The 20,814-nt window shown below is 46.4% G+C and overlaps 1 long non-coding RNA gene across 1 annotated transcript; it reads left to right on the top strand.

Moving 5' to 3' along the window:
• The first annotated feature begins 875 nt into the window (after window positions 1-875).
• LOC132814926 (uncharacterized) lies at window positions 876-18,745 on the top strand. The gene is made up of 3 exons (XR_009644601.1): window positions 876-1,005; window positions 14,618-14,754; window positions 18,675-18,745. It is a non-coding gene; the product is annotated as an uncharacterized LOC132814926 (long non-coding RNA).
• Window positions 18,746-20,814: the final 2,069 nt, after the last annotated feature.

The following is a 20,814-nucleotide window of genomic DNA, read 5'->3' on the forward strand; positions in this document are numbered from 1 at the left end:
CTGCTCCCATTCTTCACCTTTTCCCTTTGGATTTGGAAAGCTCCTTTCACTGGCATCCTCTCTGTCAGTTGAAAGCCCCATCCATAAACTTACCGATATGATTGGCCCGGACCCTGGCCCCAGCGCAGTTCCAGGGGGACCATCCTCATGGATTATTTATTAAATCAGGTATGGGATGTGGGTGTCTCTAGCTGACCAGCCTTTCTTGCCCAGCCCGAGCTGCCCTTGAGCTGAGTAACTTGCTCGGCCATTTCAGAGGGTAATTGAGAGGCAAACACTTTGCTGTGGGGATGTCGTGCAGACCACGTGAGGATGAGCAGATGTCCTTATCTAAAGGACAAGGGTTTGGGGTTTTTGAACATCTGCAATGGTTTCATATTTATTTATGGATTGTTAATTACTATTTTTAAAATTATTTATGGTGAGATTAAAACCCACTTCCCCTGAACATTAGCTGAAGTTTTGGATAAATTCTCTCGCAGTAATACCACTCGGTCATCAATTCGCCTGCTCAGTGGTTGCTCATCCCTGAGCACTGATACCAGGGCATCATGAAGCTAAACCCATTCTTCCAACATGACTGTGTGATCCTGAGGTCTTCCAGCACTCTGGTGATATCATTCAGTCTCTCTCCCTTTGGTATCCCTCACTGTGTGGGTCTAATTGCAGCCTCTGTCAGAGCCTCCCGCTCTTGCAGTTACTCCAGATCCTGAGCAAACAGAATTCTCCACTCCAGAGAGATGCAACAGCGCAGACCAGGGATGGAGTGGGATTTTCCAGATCTCTGTGGGGTTCATTTCCATTCTCCATGTGTAAACCTCACTGCATCAGTCTAATTCCCCATTCTGTCTATTTTTCTGTCTCCTGTAGGTCCTCAGGAAAGTGCTGACTCCATAGACTTCCCAATTGCTGGGTGTCTCGTCCAACACCTCATTGAAGTTGATTGGTCAGCCAGAGAGACAAAAGGCAGAGAGATCTGGAGCCTTCAATAAATCCTGCAGTGAGGTAAGTTCACTCACAGTGTACACAGCAGGGAGCAATGGGAGGGCTCCAAACATCATCTAACATGACATGACATAGATACAGTGCTGGAGGGTAAGTACAGTACAGTACAGAAACACCCCTGGCTGAATCACCACGTCTACATTAACTTACGTTGCACTGAGACAGCATGGGGAGTTCATAGTTATCAGTCCAGGCCGGTGCTGTCTTAGTGAGCATCAGGGCAACAGAGCGGAAAGCAGGCCTCCGACGAGATGTGGTGAATGCTGCCTGGGATCTTTCTGTTCTGTGTTCTCCCTCCAACACTGTACTAAGACTCACTACTCTGCAACACTCTATGTGTGGCATGGCTTGTGCACCGGTGTCTTCAGTCATTTTTAACTCCTATAACAGTTCCTGTCCCTGTAACTCCTCCCTTCCTGATAGACCCTCCACATATTTGAAACGTACTGCATTTTAGACTACCATCCCTTTCACTATAACTTGCTTCAGTGTCCACAACATGCTTTACTTCCGTACACTAATCCTCTTTACCTGGATACAGAGTGATACAGCACGGAAACAGAACCTGTGGTCCAACTCGTCAATGCTGCCCATGTTTCCTATACTGAATGAGTCTCATTTGCCTGCGTTTGGCCCTTAGCTCTTCAAACCTTCCCCTCTCCATGTTCCTGCCCAAAGGTCTTTTCCATGTTGTCATTGTTCTTGTTTCTCCCATGTGCCCCCTGGCACAAGGTTCTGTCTGTGCACCATCCTCTGTGGATAATGTTGCCCCTCAGCTCCCTCTTCAAATCTTTGCTCTCTCACCTCCAGTTTGTACCCTCAAGTTTTGGACTCCCTTACCCTTGGCTATTCACCATTCTTAGGCCCAATCCTTGTGACACTCCACCAGTCACTGTCCTCCAGTCTGATAAGCAACCCTCACCACTACCCTCTGTCTTCTACCTTTGAGCCAGTTCTGCATCTAAATAGCTACTTCTCCCTGTATTCCATGAGATCTAACCTTGCTAACCAGTCTCCCATAGGGAACCTTGTCGAACGCCTTACTGAAGTCCATATAGATCACATCTACCGCTCAGCCCTCATCAATCCTTATTGTTATTTATTCAAAAAACTCAGTCAAGTTTGTAAGGCATGATCTCCCACGCACAAAGCCATGTTGACTATCCCGATTCAGTCCTTGCCTTTCCAACTACATGTACATCCTGTCCCTCAGGATTCCCTCCAGCAACTTGCCCACCACCGAGGTCAGGCTCACTGGTCTATAATTCCCGGCTTGTCCTTACCACTCTTCTTAAACAATGGCACCGCATTAACCAACCTCCAGTCTTCTGCCACCTCACCTGTGACTATTGATTATACAAATATCTCAGCAAGAGGCTCAGTAATCACTTCTCTTGCTTCCCACAGAGTTCGAGGGTACACCTGATCAGGTCCTGGGAATTTACCCACCTTTATGCATTTCAAGCCATCAACACTTGCTCGTCTGTAATATGGATATTTTGCAAGGTGTCACTATCTATTTCCCGACATTCTATATCTTCCATATCCTTTTCCACAGTAAAAACTGATGCTAAATACTTGTTTAGTATCTCTGTCTTTTAAACGTTGTCATTGTACCCACATCCACCCTTCTTCAGCAAGTTCATTCCACAATCAAAACACCGTCTGTGGAACAATTTGCCCCCATGTCTTTTTTTGAACATTGCTCTCTTCTAAACTTTAAGACGTGGTCCCTCCTCTTGGGAGTCCCCCATCCTGTGTTAAAGACAACTACCATTAAATCGATCTATATACCTTATTTTTAAAAATTTACTTTTATAACATCACGTCTCAACTTCCAGGCTCGAGTGAAAAAAGACTCAGCCTGTCCAGCCATTTTGCAGAACTCAAGCCTTCCATACCCAGCAACGTCCTGGTAAATCTCTTCTGAATCCCCTGCAGCTTAATAATATCCTCCCTATAACTGGGCGACCAGAACTGGACAGAGTATTGCAGAACAGGCCTCACCAATGTCTGTGCAATCTCAACATGACGTCCCAAATTCTCCATTCAATGGACTGAGCAATAGTCAGGCATGCCAAGCACTGTCTTATCCATCCTGTGATGCAAACTTCAAGAATTATGTACCTGAACCCGGAGGTCCCTCTGCTCTAAAACACTAACTGAGGCCCGAACAGTAATTGTATCGGCTCTACCTTTGTTTGTTTTACCAAGTGCATTATCTTGCATTTATTCAGATTGAAGTCCATCTGCAATTTTTCAGCTCATTCACCCATATCATCAAGATCCCTTTGTAATCTTAGCAAACCTCCTTCACTGTCCACTATGTCACCCTCCAGCCTTCCAGCCCATCACACATGGCTGTCATTGGTACAAATACCTTTGTTAGCGGCTCCACAGTTCCTTCCCTAACATCCCACAATGCCCTGTGATACATGTAATCAGGTCCTGGGGCTTTCCATACCTTTGTGTTTTAAAACGTCCAGCACCGCCTCTTCTATAACATGCCCTCTTTTCAAGCCATAGAGATGTACAAGGGAAACAGACCCTTCGATCCAACTCATCCATGCTGACCAGAAGATCTAAATAAGTCCATCCCATTTATCAGCATTTGGCCCATGTACCTCTAAACCCTTATTATTCACATACCCATCCATCCCTTAAATGTTGTCATAGTCTAAGTATGTGTTACTTTCTCCCTCAGCTCATTCCATACACACATCACCGTGTGCATAAAAAAGCTGACCCTTCAGTCCCTTTTAAACCTTTCCCCCTTTAACCTTAAACATATGCCCTTTAGTTTTGGACTCCCCAACCCCTGGTAAAAGACCTTGAATGCTTACCCAATCCATATCCCTCATGGATAATCCTCTGTCAGGTCACCCCTCAGTCTCTGATGCTCCAGTGAAAATAGCCCGAGCTTATTCAGCAACAACCCCGGCAACATCTTGTCAATCTTTTCTGAACACTTTCAAGCTTCCCAACCTCCTTCCTATAGCGGGATACTGGAATTGCAGCAAACTCCAAATATGGTCTAACGTATTACTCTTGTTCCCTGAGTTCCCCAGTCTTTGTCAACAGTAAGTTCTGGAGTCACAAAATGTGTTTAAAGTCTAGCCATATCCTACGGTTCCACACATCAATGATCTCATTGATCCTTAAGGAACACTATTTTGTTTCGAGTTACACTTTTACTCAATATAGTTATACAATCACTTTTGCATTCTCCCTATCATTTCCTGCCGAGGCTATTTCATGTACCCTTTCTGCATTCCTGATTTCCACCCAAAGTGTATCCCTACAGCCCCTTGATCCTCATGCATTCCCTTGATCCAGCTGGCGATACCTGAAATATGCCCTTTTTCCTTGTCCAATAGACAGCCAGTGTTTCCGAGGGCTGTCAGCATTGAGCTGCACACAAACAGGAACATACTGGTGGTGATCGCTCAATTTATCTCACTTTTAAAATATTCTCAGTTGCCAGACTTCCCTTTCCCTGCAAATAGACTCCCTGATCACCTTTTGAAAGTTCCTGTCTAATACTGTCAAGATTGGTCTGGTCCCATTTCATACCTTGAACTTGTGGACCAGACCTGTTCTTTTCCATCTTTATTCTTAAGCTAAGAGAATTGTGGTCATTTTGGCAAAATGCATTCCCACTCACACATCAGTCCCTTTCCCGACCTTGTTTCCCAAGGGAAGGTCAGGCTTTGCCCCTTTCTCTTTTCAGACCATTTACATATTGTTTGGGAATTTCTTGAACATAATTACCAAATTGCTACCTTGCAAATGCTGAACACTGGCAGTCCCAGTCTAGGTTTGGAAAGTTGAAAAACCCCAACCATAACAGCCCTATTATTCTGATTGATATTTGAGATCTCCTGATATATTTGTTCCTCAGTCTGCCACAGACTATTCGGGGTCAGTAGGACAATCGTATCAAAGTGATGACCCATTCTTATTTCTCAGTTGCACTAACATAACTTCAGTGGGCAATCCCACAGGAATATCCTCTCTAAATCTTGCTGTGATGATTTATGCAATCAAAACCCACCACCACACATCCTCTCTTGCCTACCCTTTGATGCTTCCTGTAGCATCTCCACCTTGAACCAATGTGCTGACAGCCCTGCCCCTCCCTCGGCTTTGTTTCTGTAATAACTGTAATGTCCCAGTCCCATGTTCCAATCCATGCCCTGAGTTTATCTTCCGTAGCTGTCAGGCCCGTTGTATTGAAATAAATGCAGGTTAATCATCAGTTTCTCCCCATTTCCTGCTATATTCTTGCTTGCCTTGTCTGCTGAAATTGTTCTCATTAACTTGTGCATCAGCCTCAATCTTCTTTCTGGCCTTAGGACTGTTTAAGATGCAACACCCTACCAGACTGGTTTATATCCTCTCAAGCAGCTCCTACAATTCGCCCCACCAGGATGTGGATCCCCCTCCTGCTCCCAGTTCAGATGTCTTCCCCACCCTGTCAACATGTGCTGACAACTTCACACATCCAGAGACTTGTCCACCAAGGTCCCTTGTTCCTCAGTACTCCAGGTGGACCTACCATTCATGATGTATATCCTTCACTTATGAGACTTCCCACAGTGCATTACCTCACAGTGATCAGAAGTAAACTACATCTGCCATTACTCTGCTCAGTTTATCATCTGATCGATATCAGACTGCAGCCACACCGACCCGCCGAAGCACAACCCACCTATACCCCGACATTTACCCCTTTTACCTAACACTACGGGCAATTTAGCATGGCCAATTCACCTAACCCGCACATCTTTGTGACTGTTGGAGGAAACCGGAGCACCCTGAGTCGGGAATTGAACCCGGGTCTCAGGTGCTGTGAGGCAGCAGTGCTAACCGCTCTGCCACCGTGCCGCCCACAAGTTATGCTTTCACATCCAAGTTATTAGTGTACATAATAACCAGCAATGGTTCCTGCACAGATCCCTGTGGTACACCCACTGGTGAAAGAATTTCAAACATGAAGAAGTGTATCCGCTAATTTTGTATCTAATTTGCGAACTTGCCTTGTGGCTCTTTACATTTGAACCAGCCTTCCATGAGGGATTTTGTCAACCGTCTTATTCAAGTCCATGTAAACCACATCATCTGCACTGCCCTCATCAATATTTTTAGACACCATTTCAAAAAAACTGAACTGAATTCCTCAGACAGTATCGTCCTCTACCACATCCGTGATGACGCTGCCGAGGTGATCTTTGCCTTTGCAAGTGTCGATTCATCCTCACAATTGTTCCCAATAACCGCCCCCCCCCCCCACCCCCGCTGTCAGACTATCTGCTCTGTAATTATCTGGCCAATCTCTGCTGCCCTTCTTGAACAAAGGAACCGCATTAGCGATCCTCCAGTCTTTCAGAACTTTACCTGTGGCCAGCAAAGTATTAAAAATATACACCAGGGCCCCAGCAAACTCCAGCCTTCCTTCCCATAGCAACTTGGGATACATTTCATGAGGCACTGGGGATTTCTCCACCTTTATGCCTGTGAAAACATTTAATACCTCCTCCTTATTCATCTTATCATGTTCTAAAACCTCACCATCCCCACTGAAATCCCCGACTACAATGCCTTTCTCCTGTGTCAATACAGATGGGAAGCTTTCATTGAAGACCTTACCTACTTCCTCTGGCTCCATGCACGGATTGTCCCTTTGGTTTCTAACAAGCCTCGCTGTTTACCTGGGAATCGTCTTCCTCTAACTGTACTCATTAAACACATTGTGGCCTCTCCTTAACAGTATCTGAAAAGGATATTTCATGCCCATTATTTGCCCATCATTTTAAGGATCCCCTTGCACTCTCTATACGTTGGTCGGTCTTTGCCTGTTTTCATCGCATTGTATTTCCTTTATCAAGCTCAGGATACCGCTTGACCAGTATTCACTGGAGTTACTGCCTTTGTCAATCACTCTTCGCAGAACACACTGGCCTTGAATTCTCCCTGTATCACTTTGACGCACTTCCTCTTTCTGAATATGAACCCAACTGCAAATAGTTCCTCCCGGTCTGTGTTTGCCAGATCCTGTCTCGTGATAATGATAATGCCCAGTGACAGTGATATTCTAACAATTAGGGGGCTTCCACAAATTTGGCGTCTTCACCTCTGCCTTGTCCTTATATTTTACCAAAATGCCTTTGAAACCAACTGTTATGACCCCCATCACCAAAACACTATAAAAATCCTTACGTTTGTCATCTTGTCCAGCACCTACAGCCCACTCTGTCTGTAACATCCAGCCCTTACTGACCTGCCCACCTGTGTACCTTCCTCCAGCCTCTCCAGCACATGATGTCACTGTAACCTTCTCCAGTCCCAGCAGCACTCCTCCATCCTGTCCTGCAGCACCTTCATTACCTCTAACCTTCCACCATCCATTTCACCCCACTGTCTGTACAGAGTCCTCCAGTTCCTACAGCGTTTCCTGCTAACCCTCCCTTTGTGTAACATTGTGAAGCCACCTGAAAGCTCCTGAGATCTGTAACCTTGCCCTCTCTCTCTCTTCTCTGTGACTAACTCCCATCAGTACAATGTTTCTTACCTCTGATCACCTCCAGTCAGGACGAGCCTTCTTAGCTCTCGAACATCCTGCAGCCACTAAAAGCATCAATGTGCCTGAAATATCCTCTCAATTGTTGCAACAATTCACGTTCCCACAACTGCATCTGTCCATAACCTTAGTCAGTCCATAGAATCCTTGCTAACTCAGTAACCTCACCCAGTGTGTACAACTCTGAGTATGCCTAACTTCATCCAGTTTCCCCAACTGTCCCTACCTCTAATTGTAGAGAGAATCCACAACCTTCCCTATTGTGTTAACTCCCTCTAGTCCCTCTCATGGACACCATCTATGTAACCTTCTCCTGTTCCAAGAGACCCTTGTGAACTTGTGACCTAGTCCAATCTCTGCAGTGCTCTGTATAATCAGCCTCACTGTGCCTGGAACCTGGCTTCAATTCCAGCCTTGGCCGACTGTCTGTGTGGTCTTTGCATGTACTCCCCTCTGACTGTGTGGGTTTCTTCCGGGTGCTCCGGTTTCCTTCCATAGCCCAACATTTGCACGATACGTGGATTGGCCATCAGAAATTCACTGTAGTATTCAGGCAAGTGTGGTTTAGGTGAGTTCACCACGAGAAAGGCAGTGTTTAATGGACAGGGAGAGGGATGGGTCTGGTTAGAATGCTCTTTAGAGGGTTGATGTGGATTTGTTGGGCCAAATGGCCTTTTTCCACACTGTGGAGATTCTATTCAGGTTATTGCCCAGTCCTGTCAACCATCCCCAATACTCTCCTTATATGTGGAGTCTCCAACAGTCTCTAAAACACTCCTTGGCGATGTAAGATTCTCCAGTCCTTACCACAATCGATATGGCTGTCACCACTTCCTGCCTTTAGAATAATCCCTAAAATTATTGCCATTCGTTACATCACTCCCAATCACTGTTTCATCCTGAAACCCCCAAAAACATTTATATCTCTGTAAACTCATCTGAACTGTCTATATTTCCTTTTGACAATCCCATTCTGAGACTTTCTCCATATCAAAGAAGTCATTAAGTGTAGGTAACCCTTATTATTGTAACCTCCCTCCAGCCTTACAGCACTGAGGATCTGTAGAAACTCTTTTCAAACCGACAGCCATCTCTGTGTCTGTAATCTCCTCCACTCCCCATAATACATTCTCTCTGAGCTCTTCTGTAGTCCATTAAACACTCCCAAACACTGTCTGCATCAGTGTAACCTTCTCCAAAAACACCACGTTCCTTATCTGTGTAAATCCCGACACCAGTCCCTATCCCTCTAAGCTCCGCCTAATACAACCCTCCGTGTGTGTATTCACCTTCAGTCCCAACATCCCTCCCTATCTGTGTAATCTTCTCCATGTTCTTTTTTGTTCAGTATCTTCAACTGTCCCTGTCAGTGTAATCTCTTCTGGACCTGAAAACTCCCCCTCTCTTTAACTTTCTCAGTCTACACAACCCTCACTATCTGTAACCTACTCCTGTTGGAGAACTCTCCCTCTGTGAACTGCTCCAAATCTTCAACTCCCTATGAGCTCCTGCAGTCTTACAGCCCTCCCTGTGCACATAACCTCTTCCAGTCCCTAAAACGCCATCAGTCTGTGGAGTCCCTACCAGCATCCCTATCTGTGTTATCCTGTCAGGTCCCTGCTACACTCCCGATCTGTAGATCCCACTCCAATGCCTGTGTTTCACCCGGTCCTGTTCCTACAAGAACCATTAACTATGTAACATTCTCCCGTCACTATCACCCACCGTGTCAATGTAAGCTCCTCCTGTATCTCCATCCAGTTACGCATCTCCATAACCTTCTCCAGCTCTTACATCCCTATCTGTGTAGACATCACTCTCCACTCGAACCCTCCCTACCGCAGGAACTTCCTCCTGTTTGTGCTATGCTCCCTTATCTGTGAAACTGTCTCCAACCAAACTTGCCACCCCAATCTCTCAAAAACGAACCCAGATTCCACAGCCTCCATGTCTAAATAACCCCCAGAGCCTAAGCCTTCCTAGATCTTTAAACATCTTCAGTCACGATGACCCTCCATATCTCAGTTTGTTCCGCCAGATGTTACAAAACTCTTTATCCCTGCAACCTACTCAGCTGCCAAAAACAGTCCCTGTCTGTGTAATCGAGCCCTGTCCTACCAACAACCTTATCCCTGTAAACTCCGCAATCACTCGTAGCATTCCAACTGTTTGTAATTTTTATTAATGACTTGGATGAGGGCATTGAAGGATGGGTCAGCAAGTTTTCAGATAACACAAAGATTGGAGGTGTCGTTGAAAGTATAGAGGGCTGTTGTAGGCTGCAGCGGGACATTGACAAGATACAGAGATGGGCTGAAAGGTGGCAGATGGAGTTCAACCTGGATAAATGCGAGGTGATGCATTTTGGAAGGTCGAATTTGAAAGCTGAATACAGGATTAAGGATAGGATTTTTGGCAGTGTGGAGGAACAGAGGGATCTTGGGGTGCAGGTACATAGATCCCTTAAAATGGCCACCCAAGTGGACAGGGTTGTTAAGAAAGCATATGGTGTTTTGGCTTTCATTAACAGAGAGATTGAGTTTAAGAGTCGTGAGATCTTGTTGTAGCTCTATGAAACTTTGGTTAGACCGCACTTAGAATACTGCATCCAATTCTGGTCACCCTATTATAGGAAAGATGTGGATGCTTTGGAGAGGGTTCAGAGGAGGTTTACCAGAATGCTGCCTGGACTGGAGGGTTTATCTTATGAGGAGAGGTTGACTGAGAGCAGACTTTTTTCATTGGACGAAAGGAGGAGGAGAGGGGACCTAATTGAGGTATACAAGATAATGAGAGACATAGATAGAGTCGATAGTCAGAGACTATTTCCCAGGGCAGAAATGACTAACATGAGGGGTCATAGTTTTAAGCTGTTGGAGGAAAGTATAGAGGGGATGTCAGAGGCGGGTTATTTACACAGAGTTGTGAGAGCATGGAATGCGTTGCCAGCAGCAGTTGTGGAAGCAAGGTCATTGGGGACATTTAAGAGACTCCTGGATATGCATATGGTCACAGAAATGTGAGGGTGCATACATGAGGATCAGTGGTCGGCACAACATGGTGGGCTGAAGGGCCTGTTCTGTGCTGTACTGTTCTATGTTCTATGGTCTAATTAGAGACAGTCAGCATGGGTTTGTGAGGGACAGGTCATGCCTCACAAACCTTATTGAATTCTTTGAGGATATGACAGAATACGATGATGGCTCATTCAGAAAAGAAGGTTGATTGGGATACAGGGAAATCTGTCTGTCTGGATACAGGATTGGATGGCCCAGAGAAGACAGAGGGTGGCAGCAGATGGACAGTATTGAGCCTGGAGCTCAGTGACCAGTGGGGTTCTGTAACAATCGGCTCTGGCACTCTGTTCTTTGTGATTTTTGTCAATGACTCGGATTGTGGGTTAGTACGTTTGCCAATCGCATGACGGTTGATGGAGTGATGGGGAATGTGGAGGGCTGTTGTAGGTTGCAGTGGGACATTGACAGGACGCAGAGCTGGGCTGGGAGTGGCAGATGGAGTCCAATCTGGAAAAATGTGAAGTGATTCATTCTGGAAGGTGGAATTTGAATGCAGGATACAGGGTGAAAGGCAGAATGCTTGGCAGTGTGGAAGTACAGAGAGACCATGGGGTCCATGTCCATTGATCCCTCAAAATAGCCACGCACGTTGGTAGGGTTGTTAAAAAGGCATATGTTGTGTTGGCTTCCCTAAGAAGGGGATTGATTGTAAGAGCCGTGAGGTGTTACTGCATCTTTATAGCATCCTGGTGAGACCACACTTGGAATATTGTGTTCAGTTCTGGTCCCCTGTTTACAGGAAGGATGTGCAAGTTTTAGCGAGCGTACACCCGAGATTTACCAGGATGCTGCCTGGACTGGAGGGCAGTTCTTACAAAGAAAGGTTAAGGGAGCTAAGGCTTTTTTCATTGGAGTGAAGAAGGGAGCGGGCTGACTTTGTGGAGGTGAACAAGTTGATAAGAGGCACAGAGAGAGAGTGAATAGTCAGAGACATTTCCTCCTATGGAATAAATGGTTATTACAAGGCGGTATAATTTTAAGGTGAATGGAGGATGGATAAGCGGGTAGAGAATGGTAGGTGGTTGGAATGCACTGCCAGTGGTGGTAGTAAAATTAGACACATTCGGGACATTTAATAGACTCTTGGATAACATGTGGATAATAGTGAAATGAAGGGTATGTAGTTTACTTTGTTCTTACAGTTGGATAAAAGGTTGGCATGAAATCATGGCCGAAGGGTCTTGGGCTGTACTGTTCTGCGTTCTGTGTTCTGTCTGGTATACTGGGTGATAAACTCAAAGCAGTGTAAAAGGATATGGCATTCAGGAGGAGCTAGTGAACTGGATACAAAATTGGCTTGATGGTAGGAGACAGAGGGTGATGGGAGACATGTTGTGTTTCTGACTGGAGACATGTGACCAGTGGTGTAATGGGTCCACTGTTGTTTGTCATTTGGATAAATGGTTTGGATGGGAATATTGGTTTCCTGGTAAGTAAGCTTCTTGGGTGACACTGACATTGGTGGTAAAGTGGACAGTGAAGAAGGTTATCTATGATACAACAGGATGAACAGTTCTGCTGGGATAGTGGGCTGAAAAATAGCAGATGGAGTTTAATTAGATAAATGTGAAGTGTTCCATTTTGGTGAAACAAACCAGGGTGGGACTTGTACAGTTATTGTTCGGGCCCTGGGTGGTGTTTTCAGTCAGAGATCCAGTGACCCAGGTACACAGTTCTTTGAAAGTGGTGTCACAGGTAGACAGGCTGGTGAAGCAGGCGTTTGGTGTGGTTATCTTCATTCGGGAGAGCATTAAGCGTAAGAGTTGGGATGTCATGTTGTGGCTGTAAAAGACATTGGTGGGGCCACAGTAAAAAACATTGTTGATCAGTAGGAAGAACTCATCTAGTTCACTGACCTCCTCTAGTGAAGGACATCTGACATTCTAACCTGACTCCACACCCACAGCAATATGGCTGACTCTGAGCTACCCTCTGGGTAATTAGCAGTGGGGACAAAGAACGTTGTTCCAGGCAGTGACACCCACACCCCATGAATGAATATATAAAAATACCTATGTCCCTCCCTACCTCTGCAAACCCCTCCAGCTGCAGCAATTCAGACTGGCTTTGTAACACCCAGACCACTCTCTGTAACACTCTCACCACCTCCAGCACCTTCACCTCTCCCTGTTCCTATTGTGTCAATGAACCCAGACCAAGGTTCCCCTTCCCACAGCCCTGCTCCTGTGAGCAGACCCATTGCAATCCATGAACATTTACTCCTAAAACACACTCTCACTTCAGGACTTTATGGTGATCTTCTCAGCCTCATAATCTAGTATGATCCCTTTTGTCCTGAGTGAGGGATCAGTGGGAGTTTCTTGCTGAGGATTTTACTTTTTCAATCGAACGTTCTTTTGTTGAGTACTTTGCATTGTTCCTACAAATGTTTTCCACTGTTCATTTTCAGACACATATTTCAGTCTGTTTAGCCTGTTTACCTTGGTCAGTTCTCCTCTCAAACTCTAGTTGTAGCTTGTTCTTTCTGTGATTCACTTTAAAACTTTATATTTCCTTAAACTGTACTTCATCACAATTTCCCGAAGGATCTCTGCAGGTGACATTACTCATTCACTAAGTTTCATTACACGGTCGCTCTGCGATAGTTATGTCCCTTAACAGTTGCACAATGTGTTTTTCAAAGAAACACTGAAAAAAAATTAACCGAACTGCACTTCCAATATCAATGTCGTCCGTGTGATTGTCCCAGATTATACAAATATTGAAGTTTTCCAAAATTATCACAATACCTTTGTTAAAAAATTCCAATGAGTTCCTGTTTAATGCAGTGACGAGCAATGGAATGCTGTTCGGTGGCTAAAACTGCTGCTTGTGTCCTTGGCAAGTAGTAGACAGAGTTTACATTCAGACTGACTCTACTTCATGATCTGCGGCCAAATGCTTTCTCTGTAATGCCTTTGTTATCCATTATTGTTAGCGTTGCCCATTTTGCCTGAGTTTGCACAGGATTACGAACCACTGAATATTTTTGTTCACCCTGTATCCATGTCTCCCTGGTGTCTAAATCACTTTTATATCTGTGTCACAAATCCATTCACCTTATTGCAGCAACATTGTCCATTCAAAAAAAAAACATAATATCCTCTCTTCCACAATTTTCTGTCACAAATCTATTTGCTGATGTACAATTTTAGTTTAACTCTGCCCCATCCTGTTCCTTTCTGTTTGTCTTCAGCCACATTCCCATGCTGTTCCATTGCTTCACCTTTTCCCTTTGGATTTGGAAACCTCCTTTCACCTGCATCCTCTCTGCCAGTTTAATGCCCTATCCAATAACCTACCAACATGATTGGCCAGGACACAGGTCCCAGCACAGTTCCAGGGGGCCCATCCTGGTAGCTTTCATTTTAAAATCAGGTAGGGGATGTGGGTGTCTCTTACTGACCAGCCTTTCTTGCTCAATCCTAGAATCCCCTGAACTGAGTAACTTGCTCGGCCATTTCAGAGGGTAATTGAGAGGCAAACACTTTGCTGTGGGTATTATCATGCAGACCAGGACAGGATGGGCAGATGTTCGTATCTAAAGGACAAGTGTTTGGATTTGTTGTACTTCAGGAATGGTTTCATACTTATTAGTGGATTGTTAATAATTGTTTTTAAAATTATTGATTTCAAATGTCTCCTTTTCAGATGGCGGGATTCAAACCTGTCTCCCCTGAACATTAGCTGAGGTTTTGGATACATTCTCTCACAATAATAGCACTAGGGCATCACTTCATCTGCTCATCCCTGAGCACTGATACAAGGGCATCATGAAGCTAAACCCATTCTTCCAACATGACTGTGTGATCCTGACATCTTCCAGCAATCTGGGACTATTACTTAATATCGCTCCATTTTACAGATCTCTGTGGGACTCAGTGCCATTCTCCATGTGTAACCATCACTGCATCTGTTTAATTTCCCATTCTGTCTATTTCTCTGTCTCCTGTAGGTACTCAGGAAAGTCCTGACTCAATAGCCTTCCCAGCTGCGGGGTGGATTATCCATCACCACATTGAACGCAGTTGGTCTGCCAGAGGGAGACAAAGGGAAAGGAGATCTGGAGCCTTCAATAAATCCTGTAGTGAGGTAAGGCCCCCCACAATGCACAGAGCAAAGAGCAATGAGAGGGCTCCAAACATCTGTTAACACAACATGACATAGATACAGTGCTGGAGGCGAGCACAGTACACACACACCTCGGACTCAATCACCGCCCCAATGCAACTTCTGTTATATTAAAGCTCACTACTCTGCAATACTGTATCTATGGCATGTCTTGTAGTCCAGTGTCTTCAATAATTTTTAATTCCTGTAACAGATCCTATGGCTGTAACCTCCTCCCTTCCCGATAGTCCCTACACATATTTGAAATGTACTGCATTCCAGATGACCATCCCAACCCCTGTAACTTTGTTCAGTGTCTACAATATGCCTTATCTCGGTAATCTCCTCCTTCAATAAGGTAAAAACAAGGACTGCAGATGCTGGAAACCAGCGTCTAGATTAGAGTGGTGCTGGAAAAGTACGGCAGGTCAGGCAGCATCCGAGGAACAGGAAAATCGATGTTTCGGGCGAAAGCCCTTCCTCAGGAACAGAGGCGGGGAGCTTGCAGAGTGGAGAGATAAATGAGCGAGGGTGGGAATGGGAAGAAAGTAGCATAGAGTACAATAGGTGAATGGGGTGGGGAAGAAGGTGCTAGGTCAGAGTGGAGGATGGGGGAAGTTAGCAATGAGTACAATGGGTGAATGGGGGTGGGGATGGGGGTGAGAGGTCAGAGATGAGGATGGAGTGGATAAGGTGGGAAGGGAGATAGGCCATTAGGACAGGTCATGAGGGCGGTGCTGAGCTGGAAGGCTGGAGGTGGGGTGAGATGGGGGAAGGGAAAATGAGGAAACTGGTGAAGTCCACAATTATGCCCCGGGGTTGAAGTGTTCCGAGGCGGAAGGTGAGGCGTTCTTCCTCCAGGCGTCGGGTGGTGAGGAAGCAGCGATGGAGGAAGCCCAGAACCTGCATGTCCTCGGCAGAGTAGGAGGGGTAGTAGAAATGTTGGGTCACAGGCCGGTGGGGTTGATTGGAACGGGTGTACCAGAGATGTTCCCTAAAGTGCTCTTCTAGGAGGTGTCCAGTCTCCCCAATGTAGAGGAGACCGCATCGGGAGCAGCGGATACAATAAATGATATTGGTGGATGTGCAGGTAAAACGTTGGATGTGGAAGGCTCCTTTGGGGCCTTGGATGGAGGTGAGGGGAGAGGTGTGGGCGCAGGTTTTGCAATACCTGCGGTGGCAGGAGAAGGTGCCAGGAAGGGAGAGTGGGTTTTTGGGCGGCGTGGAACTGACCAGGTAGTCACGCAGGGATGGTCTTTGTGGAAAGTGGAGAGGGGTGGGGAGGGAAATATATCACTGGTGGTGGGGTCAGTTTGGAGGTGGTGGAAATGGCGGCGGATGATTTGGTTTATGGGAAGGTTGGTAGGGTGGAAGGTGAGAACTAGGGGCATTCTGTCCTTGTTACGGTTGGAGGGGTGGGATTTGAAGGCGGAGGTGTGGGATGTGGACGAGATGCGTTGGAGGGCATCTTTTACCAGGTGGGAAGGGAAAATCCGATCTCTAAAGAAGGAGGCTATTTGGTGTGTTCTGTGGTGGAACTGGCCCACCTGGGAGCAGGTACGGCGGAGGCAGAGGAATTGGGAATAGGGGTTGGGAATTTTGCAAACGGTAGGGTAGGAAGTTATGTAATCTAGGTAGCTTTGGGAGTCGGAAGGTTTGTAAAAAAATGTCAGTGTCAAGTCAGTTGTCATTAATGGGGATGGAGAGGTCCAGGAAAGGGAGGGAGGTATCAGAGATGATCCAGGCAAATTTAAGTTCAGGATGGAATGTGTTGGTGAAGTTGATGAATTGCTCAACTTCCTTGAGGGAGCACGAGGTGGTGCCAATGCAGTCATCAATGTTGCAGAGGAAGACGTTGGGAGTGGTGCCATTGTAACGACGGAAGATGGACTGTTCTACGTAGCCAACAAAGAGACAGGCATAGCTGGGGCCCATGCGGGTGCCCATTGCTACCCCTTTGGTCTGGAGGAAGTGGGAGGATTTGAAGGAAACATTGTTAAGGGTGAGGACAAGTTCAGCCAACCGAATGAGAGTGTCGGTGGAAGGGTACTGTTGTGGACGTCGGGAGAGGAAGAAACGGAGGGCTTTAGAGGTCCTGGTCATGGTGGATGGAGGTGTAGAGGGATTGGATATCCATTGTGAAGATGAGGCGTTGGGGGCCAGGGAAACGGAAGTGTTGGAGGAGTGGAGGGTGTGGGTGGTTTCTCGAACGAATGTGGGTAGTTCCTGGACTGGGGGATAGGACAATGTCGAGGTAGGCAGACATGAGTTCGGTGGCGCAGGAGCATGCTGAGACAATGGGTCGGCCAAGGTGGTCAGGCTTGTGGATCTTGGGAAAGAGGTAGAACCGGGCAGTGGGTGATTCTGGACAATGAGGTTGGAAGCTGTGGGTGGGAGATCTCCTCCTGAGGTGATGAGGTTCTGTACACTCTGGGAGATGACGGTTTGGTGATGGGAGGTGGGTCATGGTGAAGGGGTGGTAGGAGGAGGTGTCTTTGAGTTGGCATCATGGTTTCAGCGGTGTAGAGGTCAGTGCACCAAACTACTTCTGCACCCCCTTTATCTGCTGGTTTGATGATGAGGTCGGGAGTGGAGCAGAGGAAGTGGAGGGCTGGGCGTTGTGAGGGTGAGAGGTTGGAGTGGGGGAGGGGGTAGATAGGTTGAGGCAGTTAATGTCTCGGTGGAAGTTGGAAATGAAGAGGTCGAAGGCAGGTAATAGGCCAGCTTGGGGTGTCCAGGTGGATGGGGTGTATTGGAGGCCGGAAAAGGGGTCCTCAGAAAATAGACGGGAGTGTTCATTGTAAAAGTAAGCTTTGAGGTGGAGGCGGTGGGAGATGTGTTCGATGTCACGGTGTGTATTAAATTAATTGATGTGTGGACGGAGGGGGATAAAGGTGAGGCCTTTGCTGAGGACTGATCATTCGTCCTCAGTGAGGGTGTGGTCAGGGGGAATGGTGAAAACTCGGCAGGAGTGGGAGCTGGGACCAGGCGTAGGTGTGGTGCTGGGGGAGGGGACGGTGCCTGTAACTGGAGTGGGTGTGGTGTTAGGGGGGATGGGGATGGAGACATGAGCAGGGGTGGTGTTCCCCTCAGGGTTCTGGGGTGGGGATGGTGACAGTGGGACTTGGGGGTGGTGTCAGCAGAATGCAGGTGAGTGGTGTTGGTGGGGGCGGGAGTGTTGGCAAACACGGCAGTGGGGGGGCGGCAGTCACTGAGTGTGTGACATCAGCGATGATGTGAGGGGCGGAAGTGATGTCACTTGTGGTGTATGAGGAATTGTGAGGGGCGGGAATGGCATTTACTTTATTTTAACCAATAATTTCCTGTCACAAATCTGTTTGACAATGTCGTATTTTAATTAACCTCAGTCTCTTACTGTTTATTTCTGTTGGTCTTCATCCACATCTCCATGGTGTTCCAATGTTTCAACCTTTCTCTTTGGACTTGGGAATTTCCATTCACCTCAGACCTGTCCCCCTCCTCATCTGTGTCCGTTTATCGCACACTGCATAATCCAGGTACCAGAGGAGCCTATCCCAATAAAATAGCTAAGTCCTCCCTGAGTACTGGGAGCAGTGCTCACTGGTCAGAACCACTTCTGATGATACCATTGCTTGATCCTGACACCTTCCAGCACTCTGCTGATATCACTCAGCCTCTCTCCATGTGGTATCCCTCACTGTGTGGGTCTAATTGCTAACTCTGTCAGTGTCTCTCGCTCTTGCAGTTACTCCAGATCCTGAGCCAACAGCATTCTCCACTCCAGAGGGAAGCAACTGCACAGGCCATGGATGGAGACTGGGAATTTCCAGATCTCTGTGGGACTCAGTGCCATTCTCCATGTGTAATCATCATTTCATCAGTCTAATTGCGCATTCTGTCTATTTCTCTGTCTCCTGTAGGTATTCCTGATGTCCCTGACTCAGCACAATTCCCAATTCCTGTCTCGTCCATCACCACATTGAAGACGGTTGGTCAGCCGGAGAGAGATGGAGAGTGCGATCTGGATCCTTCAGTAAATCCTGCAGCTGGTAAGCTCACAGTAAACAGCACAGGGAGGGGTTCATGGGCTTTAATTCGGACCCTGAGGGCATGATGTAGGAACAATGCTGGGCAAGGATCATGAGAAAAATCTCAGGCTTCATTATCACCATCTTGTCTGTAAATTCATCTGTTCCACAGAACCCTCCCTATGTCTGTCAGTTTCTCCACGCTCTGTTTCATCGATACCACTTCCCCTATCTCTATCAGCCCCTACAATCCTGCTTATCCCTGTAAGCTCCTCATATCAGTAAAACTCTCCACTCTGTCTCTGTCAACTCTGCTGGTCCCTATTGATGTAATTTCCTTCAGTAACTACAAATCTTTATCCCTTTAATCTCCTCCAGATGCGACCACACAGTTTATTTCTATAACCTCCATGAGTGACACAGTTATAGAGATGTAGAGCACGGAAACAGACCCTTCGGTCCAACCCGTGCATGCCAAACAAATATCCCAACCCAATCTAGTCCCACCTGCCAGCACCCGGCCCATATTCCTCCAAACCCTTCCTATTCATATACCCATCTAAATGCCTCTTAAATGTTGAAATTGTACCATCCTCCACCACATCCTCTTGCAGCTCATTCCATACACGTACCACCCTCTGTGTGAAAAAGCTGCCCCTTAGGTCTCTTTTATATCTTTCCCCTCTTACGCTGAACCTAAGCCTTCGAGTTCTTGTCTCCATGACCCCAGGGAAAAGACTTTGTCTATTTATCCTATCCTATCCATGCCCCTCATAATTTTGTAAACCTCTGTAAGGTCACTCCTCAGCCTCCGAAGCTCCAGGGAAAACCACCCCAGCCTGTTCAGCCATTCCCTGTATCTCAAATCCTCCAACCCTGGCAACATCCTTGTACATCTTTTCTGAACCCTTTCAAGTTTCACGACAACTCTTCCGATAGGAAGGAGACTGGAATTGCATAAAATATTCCAACAGTGGCCTAACCAATGTTCTGTACAGCCGCAACATGACCTTCCATCTCCTGTACTGAATACTCTGACCAATAAAGAAAAGCATACCAAATGCCGCCTTCACTATCCTATCTACCTGCGACTCTACTTTCAAGGGGCTATGAACCCGTACTCCAAGGTCTCTTTGGTCTTCAACACTCCCTAGGACCTTACCATTACGTGTAATATTCCTGCTAAAACTTGCTTTCCCAAAATGCAGCACACTGCATTTATCTGAATTAAACTCCATCTGCCAGTTAGCCCATTGTCCCTTCTGGTCCAGATCCTGTTGTAACCCTCTTTGCTGTCCACTAAACCTCCAATTTTGGTGTCATCTGCAAACCTACTAACTGTACCTCTTATGCTTGCATCCAAATCATTTATGTAAATGAAAGAAAGTAGAGGACACAGCACTGATCCTTGTGGCACTCCACTGGTCACAGGCCTCCAGTCTGAAAAACAACCACCACCACCACCCTCTGTCTTCTCCCTTTGAGCCAGTTCTGTATCCAAATGGCTAGTTCTCCCTGTATTCCATGAGATCTAACCTTGCTAATCAGTCTCCCATAGGGAACCTTGTCGAATGCCCCACTGAAGTCCATATAGATTACATCTATCACTCTGCCCTCCTCAATATTCTTTGTTACTTCTTCAAAAAACTCAATCAAGTTTGAGACATGATTTCCCATGCACAAAGCCATGTCGACTATTCCTAATCAGTCCTTGCCTTTCCAAATACATGTGCATTTTGTCCGTCAGGATTCCCTCCAACAACTTGCCCAACACTGAGTTCAGGCTCACTGGTCTATAGTTCCCTGGCTTGTCTTTACCACCCTTCTTAAACAGTGGCACCACGTTTGCCAACCTCCAGTCTTCCGGCACCTCACCTGTGACTATCGATGATACAAATATCTCAGCAAGAGGCCCAGCAATCACTTCTCTAGCTTCCCACAGAGGTCTCGGTTACATCTGGTCAATTCCTGGGGATTTATTCACCTTTACCCGTTTGCAGACATCCAGCACATCCTCCTCTGTAATCTGGAC

Source organism: Hemiscyllium ocellatum, unplaced genomic scaffold (genome assembly GCF_020745735.1).
Source record: "Hemiscyllium ocellatum isolate sHemOce1 unplaced genomic scaffold, sHemOce1.pat.X.cur. scaffold_96_pat_ctg1, whole genome shotgun sequence".
Classification (NCBI taxonomy): Eukaryota; Metazoa; Chordata; class Chondrichthyes; order Orectolobiformes; family Hemiscylliidae; genus Hemiscyllium; species Hemiscyllium ocellatum.